Here is a 9,751-nt window from a genome sequence, read left to right on the forward strand (position 1 = left end):
TTAGCGCAGGGCATTTATATGGAAAGGCTGTTCTCCTTCCAGAAAAATGTCATTATCTTGATCAATGATTCTGTTGCTTTTACTTTTCTTTCCTTAAAGGTGTAATATTTAACTGTTTTCCATCTGTATTTGCCAGCTACTGTGGCCTGTTGGCCTTGGCAGAGTGTCATGGGGAAAGGACAGTGACTAAGGCAAGAGTTTTTAGCGATACTGATTACGTAGATAAATGCTGAGATCAGAGCACACTCTGAAAGTTTGGTGGTTTTCTCCAATCTTTAATCAAGAATAAAAATTTTTAGCTCTTTGAGTTCACTTGGAATATGTTGGGTTAATAGAAAACAAAAGGTGAGCCATTTTGAACGTTGCCAATTAAACGCCTAGAGCATAACATAAAATATCATTTTATGTAAAATTGGAGGTCTAAAGATGTAAGTTGGAGGTAATAAAGCTTCATAATTAAGAGCCTGGACTCTTGCTCAGACTCTGCACTCGACCCTGAGCAAATCACTTCATTATCTAGGCCTCACTTACCTGGACTGTAAACGGGGCCTCATCATAGTACTGACCTCATGGGGTTACTGGGAGGAGTAACTGGGATAAACGCGGAAAATACTGTGTAACTGGCACAAAAATCAGTGCTCGACAAATATTAACTAGACCAACTCTCTTTGCCCTCTCCACACTGCTTCTATTTGGTTGTGAAATTTGACATTGAAACAATAGTTGATTGATTCAAGGGGAAAGAGTAGGGGGAGCAGTCTTTTTTTTTTTTTTTCCCCCTCTTCCTTCCCCTTTATTGTCCTTCCTCTCCAACCATTAAGGAGCCCTGGTGGAGCAATGATTAAGTGCTCACTGCTAACTAAAGGTTAACGTTCAAACCCTCCCAGCGGCTCTGTAGGAGAAAGACCTGGCAATCTGCTCCCTTAAAGTTTACAGCCTGAGAAACCCCGTGGGGCAGTTCTGCTCTGTCACATGGGGTCACTATGAGTCAAAATCTACTCAGTGTCATGTAATAACAACTTCCACCATTATCAACTCATTGTAAAAGTAGATAGTACCAATACCCAAACCAAACCCATTGCCGTCAAGATCCTAGCAACCCTATAGGACAGAACAAAACTGCCCCATAAGATTTCCAAAGAGTGGCTGGTGGATTCTAACTGCTGACCTTTTGGTTAGCAGCCAAACTCTTAATCGCTACACAACCTGGGCTCCAGACAGTACCAAAAAACCAAAACCAAACCAGTTGCCTCGAGTCGAGTCCGACTCATAGTGACCCTAAAGGACCTAGTAGAACTGCCCTATAGGGTTTCCAAGGAGCACCTGGTGGATTCGAACTGCCAACCTTTTGGTTAACACCTGTAGCTCTTAACCACTATGCCATCAGGGTTTCCAGACAGTACCAGAGTACTTAAATAATGCTGTATACTCACGCAATGGCAACAGAGGGCTTGCATATAATCCACAATTTGTCCAGCTTCCTGGGGCAGTTTAGACAATCCAAGAGGGACCCTAAGGCCTTGAACCAGCACACTGGAGGGAGCCTCCCAGTCCTGTCTCCTCTAGCCACCTCCCCTTTCCTGGCACAGTAGACTTTGCTCTCTGGGTGAATCCAAATCCTGCCTCTAGGATACTAGTCTATGCTTGTGAAGGTAGGCGTGAGTGTGTTTGTTTTACATAAATTTTCTTTATAAAGCATACATATATTCCATTGCTGTGTATTAATGCTTTTGATGGTGTGGGTGAGAGTTTGCATTGAAGACAAACACCTAATCATTTCTTACCATAAAAAAAAAAAAGCCTCTTCTTGCCTAACTTAACTAGTAATGTGCCTGAAAGCTGCCTCCATTTGTGTAGAAATAGAATGTAATGCACATAGTGTGCTTTCTTGATTTAAGAGAGGTCAGCTGCCTTCCTAACCTCAGCATGGCTCCTCAGTGGTTTATTTGTTGTGTTTTAAAAAGGAATTATGGTACCACCAGTTGTCGTTGAGTCAATTCATGGAGACCTCATGTGTGTCAGAGTAGAACTGTGCTCCATAGGGCTTTTCAATGGCTGTTTTTTTAGAAGATCACCAGGCCTTTCTTCAGCAGTGCCTCTGGGTGAACTTGAAATTCCAACCTTTTGATCAGCAGCCAAGTGTGTTAACTGTTTGCACCACCCAGGGACTCCGTAATTATGGTAGAAAATGTTTACCTCAGAGTCTAAACTTTACATGCATCTAAACAAAAGATATTTTTTATAGTCATCCATTTTAAAGATGATGCCGTTGTAATATGTAAAACTGAGTCCAAGTCCATGTATACTGTGATGTGTTTGCTGAAGGTGTGAACTGCTAGGCTTGGGAAGACTAGTTGGTAAAGTTAGGGCTCCAAGCCCCAACACACGAATGTGTGTAGTTGACATCTTGGCTGTTTGACTGGTGATGATACGTGAGTTATAGGGTCTACGTTCTGGTGGGAAACAGTTATTCTACAATGTTGTGCAAGTATATATTACATAACTCGTTCTTTAATCTACATAATAAAAAACAATTCTGGGCTTTGAATCAAGTCTTTTTGGATTGTGCTGTTTCAGATATAAGCTCTTTAAAATTTGGAAACATTTTAATTTTGGAAATGGTTTTGATTCAAAATTGGTCAGATTCTGGATATGCTTGGTAAATAGTCTACTGGTTTTAAATGAGAAAGTTTGAGGCACTCTGAAGACAATCCTAGACATGACGCAATTATATTTAAGGTCTAAAATAAATTAGGTTGGCACCTAAAGAAAACAGTTAATCCTCTAAAACATAATTGAGCAGCTGATGTCAAAGAAATTTAATAATCTGCAAATTTCTTTTCTAAATAGTGACCATTAGATTTTATGGAACTTTTGTTCATGACTATGTATTTGCTATGGACAGACATTCACATAGCATCTTTCTTCCAAAGAGCTTGGGTGCTGGATTGAGGACTTTGAAAGAACACCAAAATAACACAGTTAAAAAAGAGAGAAAAATAAGAGCTGATCACAAGTGGACAGAGAGTTGGGTGGGGTGGAAGAGGATTCTAGTAGATAAGAAAGCAGGTAATAGCTACATCAGGCCCAGTGCTCCCAACTAAAGGAGGCTGCTGTAGGGTATTCCAGGAGTAGAGAAGCTTGTCTCCCGGTCTTGTCTCTGTGAATGATAATCTTTTAGCATCCTCTCTCCCTTTTCTTTCCTCCCCAGCATTTTATTGAGAATACGCAGGAGGAGGAGAATACCTGAGTCAGTAAGTGAGAAATTACTAACTCCTAGACCTCCCAGCTCATTACTGTAGTGGTTCTCAACCCTGACAGACCTTGTACTCCCCATTTAGAACATTGCATTAATGCTCTCTTTGTAGTTGTTGTTAGCTGTCATGGAGTCAGCCCCAAGTCATGGCAACCCCAGGCGTAACAGAAGGAAATGCTGCCATGTCCCGTGCCATCTACATGATAGTTTGTTGATTGGACCTTTGTGATCCACAGGGTTTTCATTGGCTAATTTTCAGAAGTAGATCACCAAGCCTTTCTTTCTAGTCTGTCTTAGTCTGGAAGTGATGCTGAAACCTGTTCAGCATCATAGCAACACGCAAGCTTCCACTGACAGACGGGTGGTGGCTGTGCATGAGGTGCGTTGGCTGGGAATCAAACCCAGGTTTCCCTCATAGAAGGTGAGAATTCTACCACGGAACCACCAATACCTCTAAATATTCTCTTTATTGTCCAGGAATGAAATTCATAGGTGATATAATCTACTTACATACAAAATTTAAAAAATTACATAATGCCCTATCTATAATAAAACCAAAAACCAAACACATTGCCGTCAAGTCAATTCCAACTCATAGCAACCCTATAGGTCGTAGAGTTTCCAACGCTGTAGTTGTTACAGAAGCAGACTACCACATCTTTTTCCCATAGAGCGGCTGGTGGGTTCGAACTGCTGACCTTTTGGTTAGTAGCCGAGCACTTAACCACTGCGCCACCAAGGCTCCTATCTATAATAGGAAAGAGAAATAAAGGAAAAGTCATTTAAAATAAAATATCCTTTATTTTAATACGTAAATGCTTGTGTGCAAGTGCATAAGAATCTCGACACAGTCACCGTGGCTGTGACAGCTACAGGTGCAGGCTGGCCATGAGTGCGGTATCAGAGTCTCAGATACCAGGAGCAGCATTACTGTCGTGAACTGACATTCAGAAATGGAGACTTGGAAAAGTCTCAAAAAAGCAAATTATGAACTTTACTCAATTAACTGGAAAATTCAGAGCATAATAAAATCATGCAAAATGCAAAAGAATCTCTGTGTATGTGTGTAAAATGGAGAAAGGTTCTAGGCTCAAAAATAAAATGATGTTCATTTATACGAATGTCCAGTGGATTATTTATCATGAGGGATGGAAAGATTTTTTTAAAAATTATTTTATTGTGGCAAGAGAATATATAACAAAACATTTGCTGAGTCAACATTTTTTACATGCCCAATTTCAATATATTTTACACGTACAATTCAGTGACATTGATCATCTATTTTACGCAAATAACGCATACCTTCTGTTTGTTTGTCAACCTCACCCTCCCCCTGAGAGCTATTTTCATAAGTGCCACTATGCCAATTTTTTTAAACATGTTGCTGTAAAAAAATTAGCATAGCGCGTTTACGAAAATACATCAAAAGGGGAGAGTGCAGTTGGCAAATTTAGAAGGCGTGAGTTATTTGCGTAAAAATCCGGTATGGTTATCATGTGTAACCATCACCATTATCTGTTTCTAAATTATTCTACTACCATTAACAGAAACTCAGTGCCCCCTAAGGGATGACTCTCTCCTCCCCTCATTTCTCTCACCCTGGTAACCATGAATAAATTTTGGTCTCTATACATTTGCCTATTTCATATAAGTGGGATCATACAAAATTTGTCCTTTTGTGTGACTGATTTATTGCACCCAGCATAATGTTTTCAAGATTCATCCACATTGTAGCATGCATCAGGATTTCATTTCTCTTTATGGCTGAGTAATATTTAATTGTATATATCTACCACATTTTGTTTATCCATTCATCTGTTGATGGACACTTAGGTTTCCACCTTTTGAGTATTGTGAATAGTGCTGCAATGAACATTGATGTAGAAGGATGATTATTTATTGTTCGGTAATGCCTAGGTGTTGCAGAATACCTGACATCCTTGGCCCTGCCCACTAAATGTATGTAGTACCCCTCTCATCCAATTATTGTGACAGTCAGAAGTGCCCCAACACATTTTCAGATTATCCTCTATGGGGAAATTCCAACTCCCTTGTAACCATTGCACCAAATCTTCTAACATGTTCAGCAGAGGCCTAGGAGATGGTGACCTGGGAAGATGCTGCAGAAAGCAGAGCAAGGAGGACACAAAAACCATTTAAGAAGCCCTTGTTGGTTGTGTGGCTCAGCAGCTCGGAAATCCGACACTAGTGGGGTTAATACAATCAGCCTGGGTACCCTGCCTTGACTATAGTATCCCAAGGAGGCTGCGTGCTCTATTACCATCTATCACTCTCACATGTCCTATTTGCCCCTGAGAGGGAACCTTCGCTAATTCTCTACCTGCTCTGTTTTCATTAGTCAATCTGTTGAGATTATCAGATATGTTTGGGCAGGGCTCATCCAGTGCCTCCTCTTGAAGTTTTCAACGAGAGAGTTACTCACAGGAGTAGCCTGGCGCCAGGTGATTCTCACTGTAAACTCATTTGAAGACTGACGTTCTGTTCTAAGATTACAATAAGTAGAAACACTGAATCTCTTTAAAAGACAAAGAGTGTGTCATCTTGCCCAGATTTCTACTACACAGCAATGAAAGATTTTCTAAGTCTCTCCATGGCAGCTGGTATACAGTGTTCATAACATGAAATGTGGTCTCTTCCTTCCCTGACAAGATTTGTGTGTGTTCTTGCTCGTAGTATGAGATTCAAAATGGTTGGTTGTTTTTTTTTTCAAAGCCAAAAAGTTCAGGTTGCTGAAAATGAGCCACCGAGACCTGTGATATCCAGTTTTATTTGAATCCGAGGCTCTTCTTCTATCCTCCCTTTCCTGTGACTGATAGGGCCGGGGCTTCTGCTTGCTTCCTTTCAGGAGTCACTAGCTTTGCATGACCTCTGTTGTTAGGAGCAACTGAGTTGGTTCCAACTCATAGTGACCCTACAGCGACCCTATAGGACAGTAGAACTGCCCCATAGGGTTTCCAAGGAGCGGCTGGTGGATTTGAACTGCAGACTTTCTGGTTAGCAGCCGAGCTCTTTAACTACTACACCATCAGGGCTCCTGCATGATCTCTACAAAGCTAAAAGATATGAATCATCTCACTGCCATCGAGTCAATTCCGACTCATAGTGACGCTATAGGACAGAGTAGAACTGCCCATAGGGTTTCCAAGGAGTGGCTGGTGGATTCGAACTGCCGAGCTTTTGGTTAGCAGCCAAGCTCTTAACTACTGCACCACCAGGGCTTTAGAAGATGTGAAAGTGGCCAATAGAACTAGTATAAAATGAGTGGTTGCAGAAGTCAAGCATTACTTCTGCAAAGTAGGAGTCCGAGATTACTGGGATGACCAAGACCGCTTTCCTATGTTGAGTTCCCATCGCTGCAGGCCAGGAAGTGAGTGTGATTCCGGCCCAGCTATGGACCTTGTCTCTGTTGTTTCCCCAGGAGAGCCAAGGTAAAGAATCACTGAACCCAGACTTTTCCCCACGTATGACCAGTCTCCTAATTCCTAAGCAGAGTAATAAATCCTCCCATTTTCAAAGGGTTATTCTTTAAAAGCAAAACAAAACAAAACAAAAAAAAAACCTTGTCCTGATATTACAAGAATTATTTTGACTCAATCAAGTGGACCTTCTAAAGAGAAATTTTCCTTAAAGATTGGATCACGTGAGCCCAGCTGGCAAGAATAATTTTTGCTCATTGGCTATACGGAGTTTCCAGAACAATTGAAATTGACGTCTTTGAATTGTGGTGTTGGCAAAGAGTATTGAATATACCATGGACTGCCAAAAGAACGAACAAATCTGTCTTGGAAGAAGTACAACCAGAATGCTCCTTATAAGGAAGGATGGCGAGACTACGTCTTACATACTTTGGTCATTTTGTCAGGAGGGATCAGTCCCTGGAGAAGGACATCATGCTTGGTAAAGTACAGGGTCAGCGAAAGAGAGGAAGACCCTCAATGAGATGGACTGACACAGTGGCTGCAACAATGGGCTCAAGCTTAATAACGATTGTGACCAAGGCCCAGGACCAGGCAGTGTTTCGTTCTGTGGTGCATAGGGTCACTATGAGTCAGAACCGACTTGACGTCACCTAACAACAACAACAACACTAGTTGATAGTTTAATTTCTGGAATAGTATTTTTTCTCCTGTGGTACCGGAGCATAAATAGTGTTTCATTTCTTTGTTCCTTTAAAGTTGGTAGTGGGGGAAGAGTCTAGTATATTTTGTAAGTCTTTAGTCTTCTGTAAATGATTCATTTCCCTACTTTCCTATTATTTGAACTTACAAGCTAAGTATAGGGCATTGTAAAATAGAAAATGGGTATAGATTATTCTTCTAAAATCACATACAACAAAACTCACCATGTCTGTGCACCATATGTGAAAATCTGGGCCCTTTATAGTGTCTTCAAGGCAGACAAGAAATTTTTCTTTGTCCTACGTGTATGATGCCTAACTGGGAACATTGATTTATTTTATTTTTAAATTGCACCTCTAGTTCATAATCTTACTAGTGAGATAATTAGTTATCCTATTATTTTGAGTACTTTTGATTAGCAATCTCCAAAACCTTCTAGAAGAGCTTTACTTATCCTTTTTCATCTTGAAAATCTGCTCACCCTCCATCCAATATAGTGTTTGAATATCCATGATATTTGCCTCAAGAAGCAAGAGAACAAACATTTCTGATCATTCGTTTGTTGATCTCTTAGCGCCGTGGTAAGGCTTTCATCATCACAGTAGGAAATCAGGGTGAAAAAAGAATTCTTGGTCTAAAGTTAAAGCATTTTATTCTTTTAAAATTAATCCATGCACCTTCATAACAATCTCAATACGAAAGAAATTACATGGAAATAGTGCTAACAGCAGATGTGTTTCCATAGGCCCAAGAAAGTTGACCTTCCTGAATACTACATTAAGGTCATGTTCCAGTTATCTACTGGTGTGTGAAAAATAATTACTCCCAAATTTAGTGCCTTTAGACAATCATTTTATCTTGTTCATAATTTTGCCTGGGAAGCTCTTCTTTGGGGTCTCTCATTCAGTTTCAGTCAGAGGTTGGCTGGGGCTGCGATCATCTGAAGGTACAAGGGGAAAGATGTCCAAGATGGCTCACTCGCATGGCTGGCGGTTGGTGCTAGCTGTTGGCTGAGAGCTCAGCCAGGCTGTCAACCAGACAGCATGTACATGGCTTCTTTGTCTCTTGGCCTTCTCACAGCATGGCAGCTGGGTTCCAAGAGGGAGCATCCAGAGGGAGTGTCCAAAGAGAGAGTGTTTCAAGAGGACAAGGCAGAAGCTGCAAGGTTTCACTGGACCTGGCCTCGGAAGTCATGTGGCATTACTTCCACAAAAGTCAAAAGCAAATCACTGTGTCCAGCCCATATTCAAGGAGAGAGGAATTAGACCCACCTCTAGATCTCAAAGAATCTGAAGTCATCTATAATCTACACTAAGTAGTGTTAGAAATACCTTTCAGATACGAAATAATTCATCTTTAATAAATTATTCAACTTAATCTTGCTCTGAAGCATTAGTTTAGGAAAGTAAAATATTTTGAGTGTCTTTTTTTGACTGTGTAAATAGTTGACAATTAATACTAAGTTATTTTTAATACCCTTAGTTGTAGCACACAGGTTAAGAGCTTGGCTGCTAACCAAAAGTTCAGCAGTTCAAATATACCAGCTGCTCCTTGGAAACCCTATAGGACAGTTCTACTCTGTCCTCTAGGGTCGCTGTGAGTCAGAATTGACTTGACTACAGTGGGTTTGGGTTTTTTTTTTTTTTTTTTCCTTTTTTGGTTTTTAGTCACAAACTGGTGGCCTACTGCCTGAGTTTGACCTAGGGGTTTTTTGGGTTTTTTTTTTCCTCACTATGTTTAAAAAGATGACTTAACATTTTAAAATTGGAGAATTTCACATAAAACAAAAAAGTTTGCATTATTTTATATAATCATAATAAGATTCTTGTGAGACTGGAGGTTATTATTAATAATTCCACTTATAACTGGTTATCTGGCTGGTAAGTAATAGAGTCAAGGACTAACTCCAGGCATTCTAATTCCAGAGACCCATTAACAAGTACACTAGTGTGCCCCCAGCCTCAGATCCTTGTGCTTAGGGCAGAAAGGGAGGCTAAGGGACAACTTGAGTCTAGTGGTGACCCGACTCCTACATCACAGAGGAAAAAAAAGGCAGTCAGGAATGGAGCTGCTGAATTCCCCACTGCCCTCCCTCCAAATGACTTTTGATCCATACCCTCCTCCTCTCCTTCCCTTTGGTCTCAGGGAAGAGGTGTCCCTACCCCTGGCCTCATCTAATGCTTCTGTTTAGACAGGTTCCATCCCTCCTCACTTTCTCTAGGATCCTGTTTGAGAAATTACCTTATTTTATCACATTTTCAAACTCTCTTTCTTCTCCAATGATTCCCTCCTCCCTTAAATGTTAGTTACTCCCATCTTAAACATTTCCCTGTGTGCTACACTCTTACCGAGTTAC

Source organism: Trichechus manatus, unplaced genomic scaffold (genome assembly GCF_000243295.1).
Source record: "Trichechus manatus latirostris isolate Lorelei unplaced genomic scaffold, TriManLat1.0 scaffold00037, whole genome shotgun sequence".
Taxonomy (NCBI): domain Eukaryota; kingdom Metazoa; phylum Chordata; class Mammalia; order Sirenia; family Trichechidae; genus Trichechus; species Trichechus manatus.